Source organism: Mustelus asterias, chromosome 4 (genome assembly GCF_964213995.1).
Source record: "Mustelus asterias chromosome 4, sMusAst1.hap1.1, whole genome shotgun sequence".
Classification (NCBI taxonomy): Eukaryota; Metazoa; Chordata; class Chondrichthyes; order Carcharhiniformes; family Triakidae; genus Mustelus; species Mustelus asterias.
Window position 1 is genome coordinate 152,561,557 of NC_135804.1, and position 14,373 is coordinate 152,575,929.

Sequence of the window (14,373 nt, forward strand, 5' to 3'; positions counted from 1 at the left end):
GGGGGGAGGGTGGGTGTGTGTGGGGGGAGGGTGGGTGTGTGTGTGGGGGGAGGGTGGGTGTGGTGTGTGGGGGGAGGGTGGGTGTGTGTGTGGGGGGAGGGTGGGTGTGTGTGTGGGGGGAGGGTGGGTGTGTGTGTGGGGGGAGGGTGGGTGTGTGTGTGGGGGGAGGGTGGGTGTGTGTGTGGGGGGGAGGGTGGGTGTGTGGGGAGGGGAGGGGTGTGTGTGTAGTGGGGAGGGGGGGTGTGTGTGTGTGGGGAGGGGGGGGTGTGTGTGTGTGTGGGGAGGGGGGGTGTGTGTGTAGTGGGGAGGGGGGGGTGTGTGTAGTGGGGAGGGGGGGTGTGTGTGTAGTGGGGAGGGGGGGGTGTGTGTAGTGGGGAGGGGGGGTGTGTGTGTAGTGGGGAGGGGGGGTGTGTGGGGGAGGGGGGGTGTGTGGGGAGGGGGTTGTGTGTGTAGTGGGGAGGGGGGTGTGTGTGTAGTGGGGAGAGGGGGTGTGTGTGTAGTGGGGAGGGGGGTGGTGTGTGTGGGGAGGGGGAGGGGGGTGTGTGTGTAGTGGGGAGGGAGGGGGGGTGTGTGTGTAGTGGGGAGGGAGGGGGGTGTGTGTGTGGTGGGGAGGGAGGGGGGTGTGTGTGTGGTGGGGAGGAGGGGGGGTGTGTGTGTGGTGGGGAGGGAGGGGGGGTGTGTGTGTGGTGGGGAGGGAGGGGGGGTGTGTGTGTGGTGGGGAGGGAGGGGGGGTGTGTGTGTGGTGGGGAGGAGGGGGGGGTGTGTGTGGTGGGGAGGGAGGGGGGGTGTGTGTGTGGTGGGGAGGGAGGGGGGTGTGTGTGTGGTGGGGAGGGAGGGGGGTGTGTGTGTGGTGGGGAGGGAGGGGGGTGTGTGTGTGGTGGGGAGGGAGGGGGGGTGTGTGTGTGGTGGGGAGGGAGGGGGGGTGTGTGTGTGGTGGGGAGGGAGGGGGGTGGGTGTGTGTGTGGTGGGGAGGGAGGGGGGTGTGTGTGTGGTGGGGAGGGAGGGGGGGTGTGTGTGTGGTGGGGAGGGAGGGGGGGTGTGTGTGTGGTGGGGAGGGAGGGGGGGTGTGTGTGTAGTGGGGAGGGAGGGGGGGTGTGTGTGTAGTGGGGAGGGAGGGGGGGTGTGTCGTGGGGAGGGAGGGGGGGTGTGTGTGTAGTGGGGAGGGAGGGGGGGTGTGTGTGTAGTGGGGAGGGAGGGGGGGGTGTGTGTGTAGTGGGGAGGGAGGGGGGTGGTGTGTAGTGGGGAGGGAGGGGGGTGTGTGTGTAGTGGGGAGGAGGGTGGGGTCGTGTGTGTAGTGGGGAGGAGGGTGGGGTCGTGTGTGGAAGATGTGGGGGGAGGGGGGGTGTGTGGAAGATGTGGGGGGAGGGGGGTGTGTGGAAGATGTGGGGGGAAGGGGGGGTGTGTGGAAGATGGGGGCGGGGAGGGGGGTGTGTGGAAGATGGGGGCGGGGAGGGGCGTGTGTGTGGGAAGATGGGGGGGGGGAGGGGGAAGGGGAAGGGGGGTGTGTGTGTGGAAGGCGGGGGGGTGGAGGAGGGGGCGGGGGGTGGAGGGGGAGGAGGAGGCGGCGGGGGGGTGGAGGGGGAGGAGGAGGCGGCGGGGGGTGGAGGAGGCGGCGGCGGGGGGGTGGAGGAGGCGGCGGCGGGGGGGTGGAGGAGGAGGAGGAGGCGGCCGGGGGGGGTGGTGGAGGAGGAGGAGGCGGCGGGGGGGTGGTGGAGGAGGCGGCGGCGGGGGGTGGTAGAGGAGGAGGCGGCGGCGGGGGGGTGGTGGAGGAGGAGGAGGCGGCGGGGGGTGGTGGTGGTGGAGGAGGAGGCGGCGGGGGGGTGGTGGTGGTGGAGGAGGAGGCGGCGGGGGGGTGGTGGAGGTGGAGGAGGAGGAGGCGGCGGGGGGGGTGGTGGAGGAGGAGGAGGCGGCGGGGGGTGGTGGTGGAGGAGGAGGAGGCGGCGGGGGGGTGGTGGTGGAGGAGGAGGCGGGGGGGTGGTGGTGGTGGAGGAGGAGGCGGGGGGGGTGGTGGTGGAGGAGGAGGAGGCGGGGGGGGTGGTGGAGGAGGAGGAGGCGGGGGGGGTGGTGGTGGAGGAGGAGGAGGCGGGGGGGGTGGAGGAGGAGGCGGGGGGGGGGGTGGAGGAGGAGGAGGAGGCGGCGGGGGGTGGGGGAGGAGGAGGCGGCGGGGGGTGGTGGAGGAGGAGGAGGCGGCGGGGGGGTGGTGGAGGAGGAGGCGGCGGGGGGGGGTGGTGGAGGAGGAGGCGGCGGGGGGTGGTGGTGGAGGAGGAGGAGGCGGCGGGGGGGTGGTGGTGGAGGAGGAGGCGGCGGGGGGGTGGTGGTGGAGGAGGAGGCGGCGGGGGGGTGGTGGAGGAGGAGGCGGGGGGTGGAGGAGGAGGCGGCGGGGGGGTGGTGGAGGAGGAGGCGGGGGGTGGAGGAGGAGGGGGGGATGGAGGAGGAGTAGGCGGGGGTGTGGAGGAGGAGGCGGCGGGGGGGAGGAGGAGGCGGCGGGGGGGAGGAGGAGGCGGCGGGGGGTGGAGGAGGCGGCGGGGGGGTGGAGGAGGAGGAGGAGGCGGGGGGGAGGAGGAGGAGGCGGGGGGGTGGAGGAGGAGGAGGAGGCGGGGGGGTGGAGGAGGAGGAGGCGGGGGGTGGAGGAGGAGGAGGCGGGGGGTGGAGGAGGAGGAGGCGGCGGGGGGTGGAGGAGGAGGAGGCGGCGGGGGGTGGAGGAGGCGGGGGGGTGGAGGAGGAGGAGGAGGCGGGGGGGTGGAGGAGGAGGAGGAGGAGGCGGGGGGGTGGAGGAGGAGGAGGCGGCGGGGGGGTGGAGGAGGAGGAGGCGGCGGGGGGTGGAGGGAGGAGGAGGCGGCGGGGGGGTGGAGGAGGAGGAGGCGGCGGGGGGGTGGAGGAGGAGGAGGCGGCGGGGGGTGGAGGAGGAGGAGGCGGGGGGGTGGAGGAGGCGGGGGGGGTGGAGGAGGAGGCGGGGGGGAGGAGGAGGCGGGGGGGGTGGAGGAGGCGGCGGGGGGTGGTGGAGGAGGAGGCGGGGGGTGGAGGAGGCGGGGGTGGAGGAGGCGGCGGGGGGGTGGTGGAGGAGGAGGAGGAGGCGGGGTGGAGGAGGAGTAGGCGGGGGGGTGGAGGAGGAGGCGGCGGGGGGGTGGAGGAGGAGGCGGCGGGGGGTGGAGGAGGAGGAGGCGGGGGGAGGAGGAGGAGGAGGCGGGGGGTGGAGGAGGAGGCGGGGCGTGGAGGAGGTGGAGGAGGAGGAGGAGGCGGGGGGGTGGAGGAGGAGGAGGAGGCGGCGGGGGTTGGAGGAGGAGGAGGCGGCGGGGGGGTGGAGGAGGAGGAGGCGGGGGGGTGGAGGAGGAGGAGGCGGCGGGGGGGTGGAGGAGGCGGGGGGGTGGAGGAGGCGGCGGGGTGGTGGAGGAGGCGGGGGGGTGGAGGAGGCGGCGGCGGGGGGTGGAGGAGGAGGAGGAGGCGGGGGGGGTGGAGGAGGCGGGGGGGTGAAGGAGGAGGCGGGGGGGTGGAGGAGGAGGCGGGGGGGTGGAGGAGGAGGAGGCGGGGGGGTGGAGGAGGAGGAGGCGGGGGGGTGGAGGAGGAGGAGGCGGGGGGGTGGAGGAGGAGGAGGCGGGGGGGTGGAGGAGGAGGAGGCGGGGGGGTGGAGGAGGAGGAGGCGGGGGGGTGGAGGAGGAGGAGGCGGGGGGTGGAGGAGGAGGAGGCGGGGGGGTGGAGGAGGAGGCGGGGGGGTGGAGGAGGAGGAGGCGGGGGGGTGGAGGAGGAGGAGGCGGGGGGGTGGAGGAGGAGGAGGCGGGGGGGTGGAGGAGGAGGAGGCGGGGGGGTGGAGGAGGAGGAGGCGGGGGGGTGGAGGAGGAGGAGGCGGGGGGGTGGAGGAGGAGGAGGCGGGGGGGTGGAGGAGGAGGAGGCGGGGGGGTGGAGGAGGAGGAGGATGCGGCGGGGGGGTGGAGGAGGAGGAGGCGGGGGGGTGGAGGAGGAGGAGGCGGGGGGGTGGAGGAGGAGGAGGCGGGGGGTGGAGGAGGAGGAGGCGGGGGGTGGAGGAGGAGGAGGATGCGGCGGGGGGGGTGGAGGAGGAGGAGGATGCGGCGGGGGGGTGGAGGAGGAGGCGGCGGCGGCGGGGGGGGTGGAGGAGGAGGCGGCGGCGGGGGGGTGGAGGAGGAGGCGGCGGCGGGGGGTTGGTGGAGGGGGCGGGGGTGTGGAGGAGGGGGCGGGGGGGTGGAGGAGGAGGAGGGGGCGGGGGGGTGGAGGAGGAGGAGGGGGCGGGGGGGTGGAGGAGGAGGAGGGGGCGGGGGGTGGAGGAGGGGGCGGGGGGGTGGAGGAGGAGGTGGAGATGGATAGAAAACTGGTTGGCAGAGAGGAAACAAAGAGTAGGACTTAATGGGTCCTTTTCAAATTGGCAGGAAATAACTAGTGGGTGCTACAGGGATTGGTGCTGGGACCCCAGCTACACTTACCCACAGGATCCTCACCCTCTCATTGCAAGTTCCTCTCTAGCCTGCATCAGATGTCCTGAACCCTGGCACTAGGCAGGCAACACAGCTATCTGGACTCTGGCTCTTGGCTGCAATCCTCCTCACTATACTGTGCCCTACGATCACTACATTCCTTTTTCTTGTACCACGGTTCCTGATCAGTCAATCAACTGATCCATGCTGCAGCCCCCACTCCCTTCCATACAAGCTGAGGGAACCTCAAACCTGTTGGACGATTGCAGAGACTGACACTCCTGCCCTCAGGGTCCCCTTACTTCCTTCAGCTGCCGGCACAACAGTCTGCAGGTGCAACAGGTGATCAAGAAGGCAAATGGGATGTTGGCCTATATCGCAAGGGGGATAGAATATATAAGCAGAGATCTCTTGCTGCATCTGTACAGGGCTTTGGTGAGGCTGCAGCTGGAATACTGTGTGTAGTATTGGTCCCCTTATTTGCGGAAGGATATATTGGCCTTGGAGGGAGTGCAGAGAAGGTTCACCAGGTTGATACCAGAGATGAGGGGTGTTGATTATGAGGAGAGACTGAGCAGATTGGGTTTGTATTCGTTGGAATTTAGAAGGCTGAGGGGGGATCTTATAGAGACCTATAAGATAATGAAGGGGCTGGATAGGATAGAGGTGGAGAGATTCTTTCCACTTAGAAAGGAAGCTAGAACTAGAGGGCACAGCCTCAAAATAAAGGGGGGTCAGTTTAGGACAGAGTTGAGGAGGAACTACTTCTCTGCGGGTGGTGAATTTCTGGAATTCTCTGCCCACTGAGGTGGTGGAGGCTACCTCGTTGAATATGTTTAAATCACGGATAGATGGATTCCTGATCGGTAAGGGAATTAGGGGTTATAGGGATCAGGCGGGTCAGTGGAACTGATCCACTTCAGATCAGCCATGATCTTATTGAATGGCGGGGCAGGCTCGAGGGGCTAGATGGCCTACTACTCCTCCTATTTCTTATGTTCACACGTTCCTGTCCCTGACTGCTTTTCAAACCAGAAGACTCTATCTGGAGGGGTATGACCGATACCGATGAAACAATGCATCCAGGTAACTCGCATTCCATGATGTGTTGCAGTGTCCGCAACGTAGCCTCCAGTTCTGAGCCAAAGCTCCTCAAGCCACAACCACTTGAAGTATTTGCCCTGTTCTCTGAGCCCCCACATGCTGCAGCCTTGACATATCACTTGTTCCGGCATCCTTAATGTGCTTTAAATCATTACTTAGTTAAATTATTGACTTATGTCTGGCATTCTTTACATATTTTAAATAAGCACTATGTTGTGCAATGTATTATACCTGAAGGAAAGGGTAAAACTTGCCCACTTACCAGTTTTTCATCAAACAGTTAACCTCTTTTTTGCTGTTGCAGAGGAACAACTAATCTTAGAGTGCGAAAGTTAGAAAAAGCAAAAGGGAAACAAGCCCCTCCATCCCCACTTCAAACTTCCCACTGACCCAAATCCAAGCTGGCACTCTGTGCTTTGATGTACTGCGTTAGCCTGAAGACTTTGAATTTAGTGATCTGAACTAGAACATTACAGCGCAGTACAGGCCCTTCGGCCCTCGATGTTGCGCAGACCAGTGGAACCAATCTAAAGCCCCTCTAATCTACACTATTCCAATATCATCCATATGTTTATCCAATAAACATTTGAATGCTCTTAATGTTGGCGAGTCCACTACTGCTGCAGGCAGGGCATTCCACGCCCTTACTACTCTCTGAGTAAATAACCTACCTCTAACATCTGTCCTATATGTATCACCCCTCAATTTAAAGCTATGTCCCCTCGTGTTAGCCATCACCATCACTATCCACCCTATCTAATCATCTGATCATCTTGTATGCCTCTATTAAGTCACCTCTTAACCACCTTCTCTCTAACGAAAACAACCTCAAGCCCCTCAGCCTTTCCTCTTACGATTTTCCCACCATACCAGGCAACATCCTGGTAAATCTCCTCTGCACCCTTTCCAACACTTCCACATCTTTCCTATAATACGGTGACCAGAACTGTACGCAATATTCCAAATGTGGCCGCACCAGAGCTTTGTACAGTTGCAGCATGACCTCCTGGCTCCGAAACTCAATCCCTCTACCAATAAAAGCTAACACGCCATACGCCTTCTTAACAATCCTATCAACCTGGGTGCCAACTTTCAGGGATCTGGCGGCACGGTAGCGCAGTGGTTAGCACTGCTGCTTCACAGCTCCAGGGTCCCGGGCTCGATTCCCGGCTCGGGTCACTGTGTGGAGTTTGCTCATTCTCCTCGTGTCTGCGTGGGTTTCCTCCGGGTGCTCCGGTTTCCTCCCATAGTCCAAAGATGTGCGGGTTAGGTTGATTGGCCCGGTTAAAAATTGCCCCTTAGAATCCTAAAATGCGTAGGTTAGAGGGATTAGCGGTTAAATATGTGGGGGTAGGGCCTGGGTGGGATTGTGGTCGGTGCAGACTCGATGGGCCGAATGGCCTCCTTCTGCACTGTAGGGTTTCTATGATTTCTATGCACATGGACACCCAGATCCCTCTGTTCATCCACACTACCAAGTACCTTACCATTAGCCCAGTACTCTGTATTCCTGTTACTCCTTCCAAAGTGAATCACCTCACACTTTTCCGCATTAAACTCCATTTGCCACCTCTCAGCCCAGCTCTGCAGCTTATCTATGTCCCTCTGTAACCTGCCACTTCCCTCCGCACTGTCTCCAACTCCACCGACTTTAGTGTCATCTGCAAATTTACTAATCCATCCTTCCACGCCCTCATTCAGGTCATTAATAAAAATGACAAACAGCAGTGGCCCCAAAACAGATCCTTGTGGTATACCACTAGTAACTGAACTCCAGGATGAATATTTCCCATCAACCACCACCCTCTGTTTTCTTACAGCTAGCCAATTCCTGATCCAAACCACTAAATCACCCTCAATCCCATGTGTCTGTATTTTTTGCAAAAGCTTACCATGGGGAACCTTATCAAACGCTTTGCTGAAATCCATATACATCACATCAACCGCTTTACCCTCATCCACCTCTTTGGTCACCTTCTCAAAGAACTCAACAAGGTTTGTGAGGCACGACCTACCCTTCACAAAACCGTGCTGACTATCCCTAATCAAATTATTCCTTTCTAGGTGATTATAAATTCTATCTCTTATAATCCTTTCCAATACTTTGCCCACAACAGAAGTCAGGCTCACCGGTCTATAGTTAACAGGGTTGTCCCTACTCCCCTTCTTGAACAAGGGGACAACATTTGCTATCCTCCAGTCTTCTGGCACTGTTCCTGTAGACAATGACGACCCAAAGATCAAAGCCAAAGGCTCTGCAATCTCCTCTCTAGCCTCCCAGAGAATCCTGGGACTACTGAGTGCATAGGAACCAGATTAAACCAGTTGGCTAATTAACTACTTTCCTCCCAAGCTGAGAATGAATTTACCCTGTTTAACTGCGACTAAAAAAGAATTTAGCTTGCTTACACAGTATTTTCCAGTTTCTGCTAATTGCAGACTACAGGTTAAAGTCCAACAGGTTTATTTTTTTTTAATACTTTTCCAATTCAATCAAATCAAATCGAATTCAGAGTCTCAACAAGTTGAGACATTTCCGATCCAGGCTGACAAGACAGGGCGGGCGACTAAACCACCCTGTCCCGGGCCTGATCTACATGAGTCAAGCTGATTGGAGAAGGGGGAGGATCCTCCTCCAAGACTTGAGCTCATCTGCATCTTAGCCAAAAGGCCGAGACGCCGCTTTTAAAAATTGCTTCATATGAAACATATGAAGCCTCAGCGTAACCTCATGACCTCAACCAAGTGCAGATTCGATACACTTGATTATTTGGTAGCACGAGCTTTTGGAGTGATGTCTCTTCATCACACCTGATGAAGGGGCGACACTCCGAAAATTTGTGCTACCAAATAAATCTGTTGGACTTTAGCCCGGTGTTGTGAAACTTCTTACTGTGCCTACGCCAGTCCAACACTGGCATAAGAACATTGAGCAGGCTATTTGGCCCCTCGAGCCTGCTCCGCCATTCAACAAGACCATGGCTGATCTTCTCATGGACTCGGCTCCACTGACCCGCCCGTTCACCAGAACCCTTAATTCCTTTACTGTTCCAAAATTTATCTATCCTTGCCTTAAAAACATTCAATGAGGTAGCCTCAACTGCTTCACTGGGCAGGGAATTCCACAGATTCACAACACCTTGTGTGAAGAAGTTCCTCCTCAACTCAGTCCTAAATCTGCTCCCCCTTATTTTGAGGCCATGCCCCCTAGTTCTGGTTTCACCCGCCAGTGGAAACAACTTCCCTGCTTCTATCTTATCTATTCCCTTCATAATATTGTATGTTTCTATAAGATCTCCCCTCATTCTTCTGAATTCCATCGAGTATAGCCCCAGTCTACTCGGTCTCAACTCTGGAATCAACTTAGTCAATCTCCTCTGCACCCCCTCCAGTCCCAGTATATCCTTTCTCAAGTAAGGAGACCAAAACTATACACACTACTCCAGGTGTGGCCTCACCAGCACCTTATACAGCTGCAACATAACCTCGTTTTTAAACTCCATCCCTCGAGCAATGAAGGACAAAATTCCATTTGCTGCCTTAATCACCTGCAAACCAACTTCTTGTGATTCCTGCACAAGATCACCCAGGTACCTGTGCGCAGCAGCATGCTGCAATTTTTAACCATTTGAATAATAGTCCATTTCGCTGTTATTCCTACTAAAATGGATGACCTCTCATTACCAACATTGTACTCCATCTGGCAGACCCTCGTCCACTCCCTTAGAACTATCTATATCCCTTTGCAGGCTTTCAGTGTCTTCTGCAAACTTTGCCCTGCCACTCATTTTAGTCTCAACACCAGGTTAAAGTCCAACAGGTTTATTTGGTAGCAAATACCATAAGCTTTCGGAGCACTGCTCCTTCGTCAGATGGAGTGGAAATGTGCTCTCAAACAGTGCAAACAGACAAAATCAAGTTGCAGAATACTGATTAGAATGCGAATCCTACAGCCGGCCAGGTCTTAAAGGTACATACAATGTGGGTGGAGGGAACATTAAACACAGGTTAAAGAAATGTGTATTGTCTCCAGACAGAACAGCTAGTGAGATTCTACAAGCCCAGGAGGCAAACTGTGGGGGTTACTGATAATGTGACATAAATCCACCATCCCGGTTTAGGCCATCCTCATGTGTGCGGAACTTGGCTATCAGTTTCTGCTCAGCGACTCTGCGCTGTCGTGTGTCGTGAAGGCCGCCTTGGAGAACGCTTACCTGAAGATCCAAGGCTGAATGCCCGTGACTGCTGAAGTGCTCCCCCACAGGAAGAGAACAGTCTTGCCTGGTGATTGTCGAGCACAATTGTCGAACACAATGAGACAGCCAATGAACCAGAACAGCAGACAGAGAGATCCGCAGTGCAACCGAAGAGGAAAGAGTCGAATTGGACTCCTCCGGAAGGCTGCTGCCCTCGACTTGACATGTATGCCCAAGCCATCAGGAGGTGCGTCCACACCAAATTCATCAGCCGCACTCAAGACTGCCCCGAACATCACCCAAGCACAACGCAACGCCATCCACGCTCTCGAGACCAACCGCAACATTGTCATCAAACCAGCAGACAAAGGAGGGGCCATCGTCATACTGAACAGAACGGATTACTGCAAAGAAGTGTACCGACAACTCAACAACGAGGAACACTACAGACAGTTACCCACAGATCCGACGAAAACACACCCGTCAACTCAACACTCTGATCAAAACCTTTGATCCGGACCTTCAAAACACCCTCCGTGCTCATTCCCACATACTCCACGCGTTGGAGATCTCTACTGCCTCCCAAAGATACACAAGGCAAACGTACCCGGCCGTCCCATCGTTTCAGGCAATGGAACCCTGTGCGAGAACCTCTCCGGCTATGTCGAGGGCATCTTGAAACCCATTGTACAAAGAACACCCTGCTTTTGTCGCGACTCTACAGACTTCCTACAGAAACTCAGCACACATGGAGCAGTTGAACCAGGAGCACTCCTCGTCACAATGGATGTCTCGGCACTCTACACCAGCATCCCCCACGATGATGGCATTGCTGCAACGGCCTCAGTACCCAATGCTGTCAACTGTCAGTTTCCAGATGCAATTCTACAACTCATCCGCTTCATCCTGGACCACAATGTCTTCACCTTCAACAACCAGTTATTCATCCAGACACACGGAACAGCCATGGGGACCAAATTCGCACCTCAATATGCCAACATCTTCATGCACAGGTTCGAACAAGACTTCTTCACCGCACAGGACCTTCAACCGATGCTATACACTAGATACATCGATGACATTTTCTTCCTTTTGGAGTCATGGTGAGCAATCACTGAAACAACTATATGATGACATCAACAAGTTCCATCCCACCATCAGACTCACCATGGACTACTCTCCGGAATCGGTTGCATTCTTGGACACATGCATCTCCATTAAGGACGGTCACCTCAGCACCTCACTGTACCGCAAGCCCATGGATAACCTCATGATGCTCCACTTCTCCAGCTTCCACCCTAAACACGTTAAAGAAGCCATCCCCTACAGACAAGCCCTCCGAATACACAGGATCTGCACACATGAGGAGGATAGCAACAGACACCTCCAGACGCTGAAAGATGCCCTCATAAGAACAGGATATGGCGCTCGACTCATCGAGCAACAGTTCTGATGCGCCACAGCGAAAAACCGCACCGACCGCAGAAGACAAACACGGGACACAGTGGACAGAGTACCCTTCGTCGTCCAGTACTTCCCCGGAGCGGAGAAGCTACGGCATCTCCTCCGGAGCCTTCAACATGTCATTGATGAAGACGAACATCTCGCCAAGGCCATCCCCACACCCCCACTTCTTGCCTTCAAACAACCACGCAACCTCAAACAGACCATTGTCTGCAGCAAACTATCCAGCCTTCAGGAGAACAGTGACCACGCACCACACAACCCTGTCACAGCAACCTCTGCAAGACGTGTCGGATCATCGACACGGATGCCATCATCTCATGTGAGAGCACCATCTACCAGGTACACGGTACCTACTCTTGCAACTCTGCCAACATTGTCTACGTGATATGCTGCAGGAAAGGATGTCCCGAGGCATGGTACATTGGGGAAACCATGCAGACACTACGACAACGGATGAATGAACACCGCTCGACAATCACCAGGCAAGACTGTTCTCTTCCTGTGGGGGAGCACTTCAGCAGTCACGGGCATTCAGCCGTGGATCTTCAGGTAAGCGTTCTCCAAGGCGGCCTTCACGACACACGACAGCGCAGAGTCGCTGAGCAGAAACTGATAGCCAAGTTCCGCACACATGAGGATGGCCTAAACCGGGATGGTGGATTTATGTCACATTATCAGTAACCCCCACAGTTTGCCTCCTGGGCTTGTAGAATCTCACTAGCTGTTCTGTCTGGAGACAATACACATTTCTTTAACCTGTGTTTAATGTTCCCTCCACCCACATTGTCTGTACCTTTAAGACCTGGCCGGCTGTAGGATTCGCATTCTAATCAGTATTCTGCAACTTGATTTTGTCTGTTTGCACTGTTTGAGAGCACATTTCCACTCCATCTGACGAAGGAGCTGTGCTCCGAAAGCTTATGGTATTTGCTACCAAATAAACCTGTTGGACTTTAACCTGGTGTTGTGAGACTTCTTACTGTGTTCACCCCAGTCCAACGCCGGCATCTCCACATCATGACTCATTTTAGTGTCATTGTGAATTTTGACACAGTACATTTGTTCCCCAACTCCAAATCATCTATGTAAATTGTAAACAATTGCAGTCCCAACACTGATCCCCTGAGGCACACCACTAGTCACTGATCGCCAACCAGAAAAACACCCATTTACCCCCACTCTTTGCTTTCTGTTAGTGAACCAATCCTCAAGCTAACGGGAGGACTTTGAATAGTGTGGAGGAGCAGAGGGATCTAGGTGTATGTGTGCATAGATCCCTGAGAGTTGGGAATCAAGTAGATAAGGTTGTTAAGAAGGCATATGGTGTCTTGGCGTTTATTGGTAGGGGGATTGAATTTAGGAGTCGTAGCGTTATGTTGCAACTGTACACAACTCTGGTGCGGCCGCACTTGGAGTACTGTGTGCAGTTCTGGTCCCCACATTACAGGAAGGATGTGGAGGCTTTGGAGAGGGTGCAGAGGAGGTTTACCAGGATGTTGCCTGGTATGGAGGGGAGATCCTATGAGGAGAGGCTGAGGGATTTGGGATTGTTTTCGCTGGAAAGGCGGCGGCTAAGAGGGGATCTTATTGAAACATATAAGATGATTAGAGGTTTAGATAGGGTGGATAGTGATAGCCTTTTTCCTCTGATGGAGAAATCCAGCACGAGGGGGCATGGCTTTAAATTGAGGGGGGGTAGTTATAGAACCGATGTCAGGGGTAGGTTCTTTACCCAGAGGGTGGTGAGGGATTGGAATGCCCTGCCAGCATCAGTAGTAAATGCGCCTAGTTTGGGGGCGTTTAAGAGATCCGTAGATAGGTTCATGGACGAAAAGAAATTGGTTTAGGTTGGAGGGTCACAGTTTTTTTTTTTAACTGGTCGGTGCAACATCGTGGGCCGAAGGGCCTGTTCTGCGCTGTAATGTTCTATGTTCTATGTTCTATGTTCTATCCATGCTAATACATTACCCATAACACCGTGCATCTTTATCTTATGCAGCAGCCTTTGGTGTGGGAGCTTGTCAAGTGCCTTCTGGAAATCCAGATACACCACATCCACTGGTTCCCCATTGTCCACTGCGCATGTAATGTTCTCAAAGTATTCTACCAAATTAGTTAAACATGTCCTGCCTCTTACCAATGGGACAATTTCTATCCAGATGTCTCGCTATTTCTGCCTTGATAGATTTAAGCATTTTCCCCACTACAGAATTAAGCTAACCGGCCTATAGTTACCCGTCTTTTGTCTACCTCCTTTTTAAACAGTGGCGTCACATTTGCTGTTTTCCAATCTGCGGGAACCACCGCAGAGTCCAATGAATTTTGGTAAATTACCCCTAGTGCATTTTGATATTTTCCCCTGCCATCTCTCTCAGTACCCTGGGATGCATTCTACCAGGGCCAGGAGACTTGTCTACCGTGAGCCCTATTAGCTTGTCCAACACTACCTCTTTTATAGTTTCTTGGTCCTCACCTGCCATAGCCTTCCTGTCATCAATTTTTGGCATGTTATTTGTGTCTTCCACTGTGAAGACCGGCAAAATACCTGTTCAATGCCTTAGCCATTTTCTCATTTCCAGTTATTGCATTCCCCTTCATAATTACAGACTAGATTTTGAGAGCAAATTTAAGAACAAGATTAGCACTTTAGATACCCCACTTACCAAACGTCAAGCTGGCACCCTAAACCTTGGTGCACTCTGTTAGATCCGATCTCCGGATTGTTAGTTCAGTAACCATACATATCTGCCCCTCAAGTTATCTGTCATTTGGATGCACTTGTGTGCGTTGTCTGTTTAGTAAGTGTTTAGTGTGTAAAATGGATTTGGAGGTAGTCTTCCACCTCTACTCGTCACTCAGACCTGATATTGAGAGGCTTTACAGACCAAACTAACCCCTCTGGATCTCTCATGATATGTCACCTGCAAAGAGCGAGGTTAGATTGCTTATCTGAGATACAGTCATAGAGGTTATACAGCACAGAAATAAGCCCTTCAGCCCATCATGTCTGTGCCTGTCAAAGACAAATCATCCAACTATTCTAGTCCCATTTTCCAGCACTTGGCCAATAGCCTTGTATGCCTTGACATCACAAGTGCACATTTAAATACTTATTAAATGTTATCAGGCTCTCTGCCTATGGTGTTTAAATTTTAATTGTCCCAAAATTAACTTGTTTCTTG

The 14,373-nt window shown here is 55.6% G+C and overlaps 1 protein-coding gene across 1 annotated transcript in view; it reads left to right on the plus strand.

The window, feature by feature from the left end:
* Nucleotides 1-14,373, plus strand: part of LOC144493182 (uncharacterized) — a 40,506-nt gene that overhangs the window by 998 nt on the left and 25,135 nt on the right. The window lies entirely within an intron of this gene.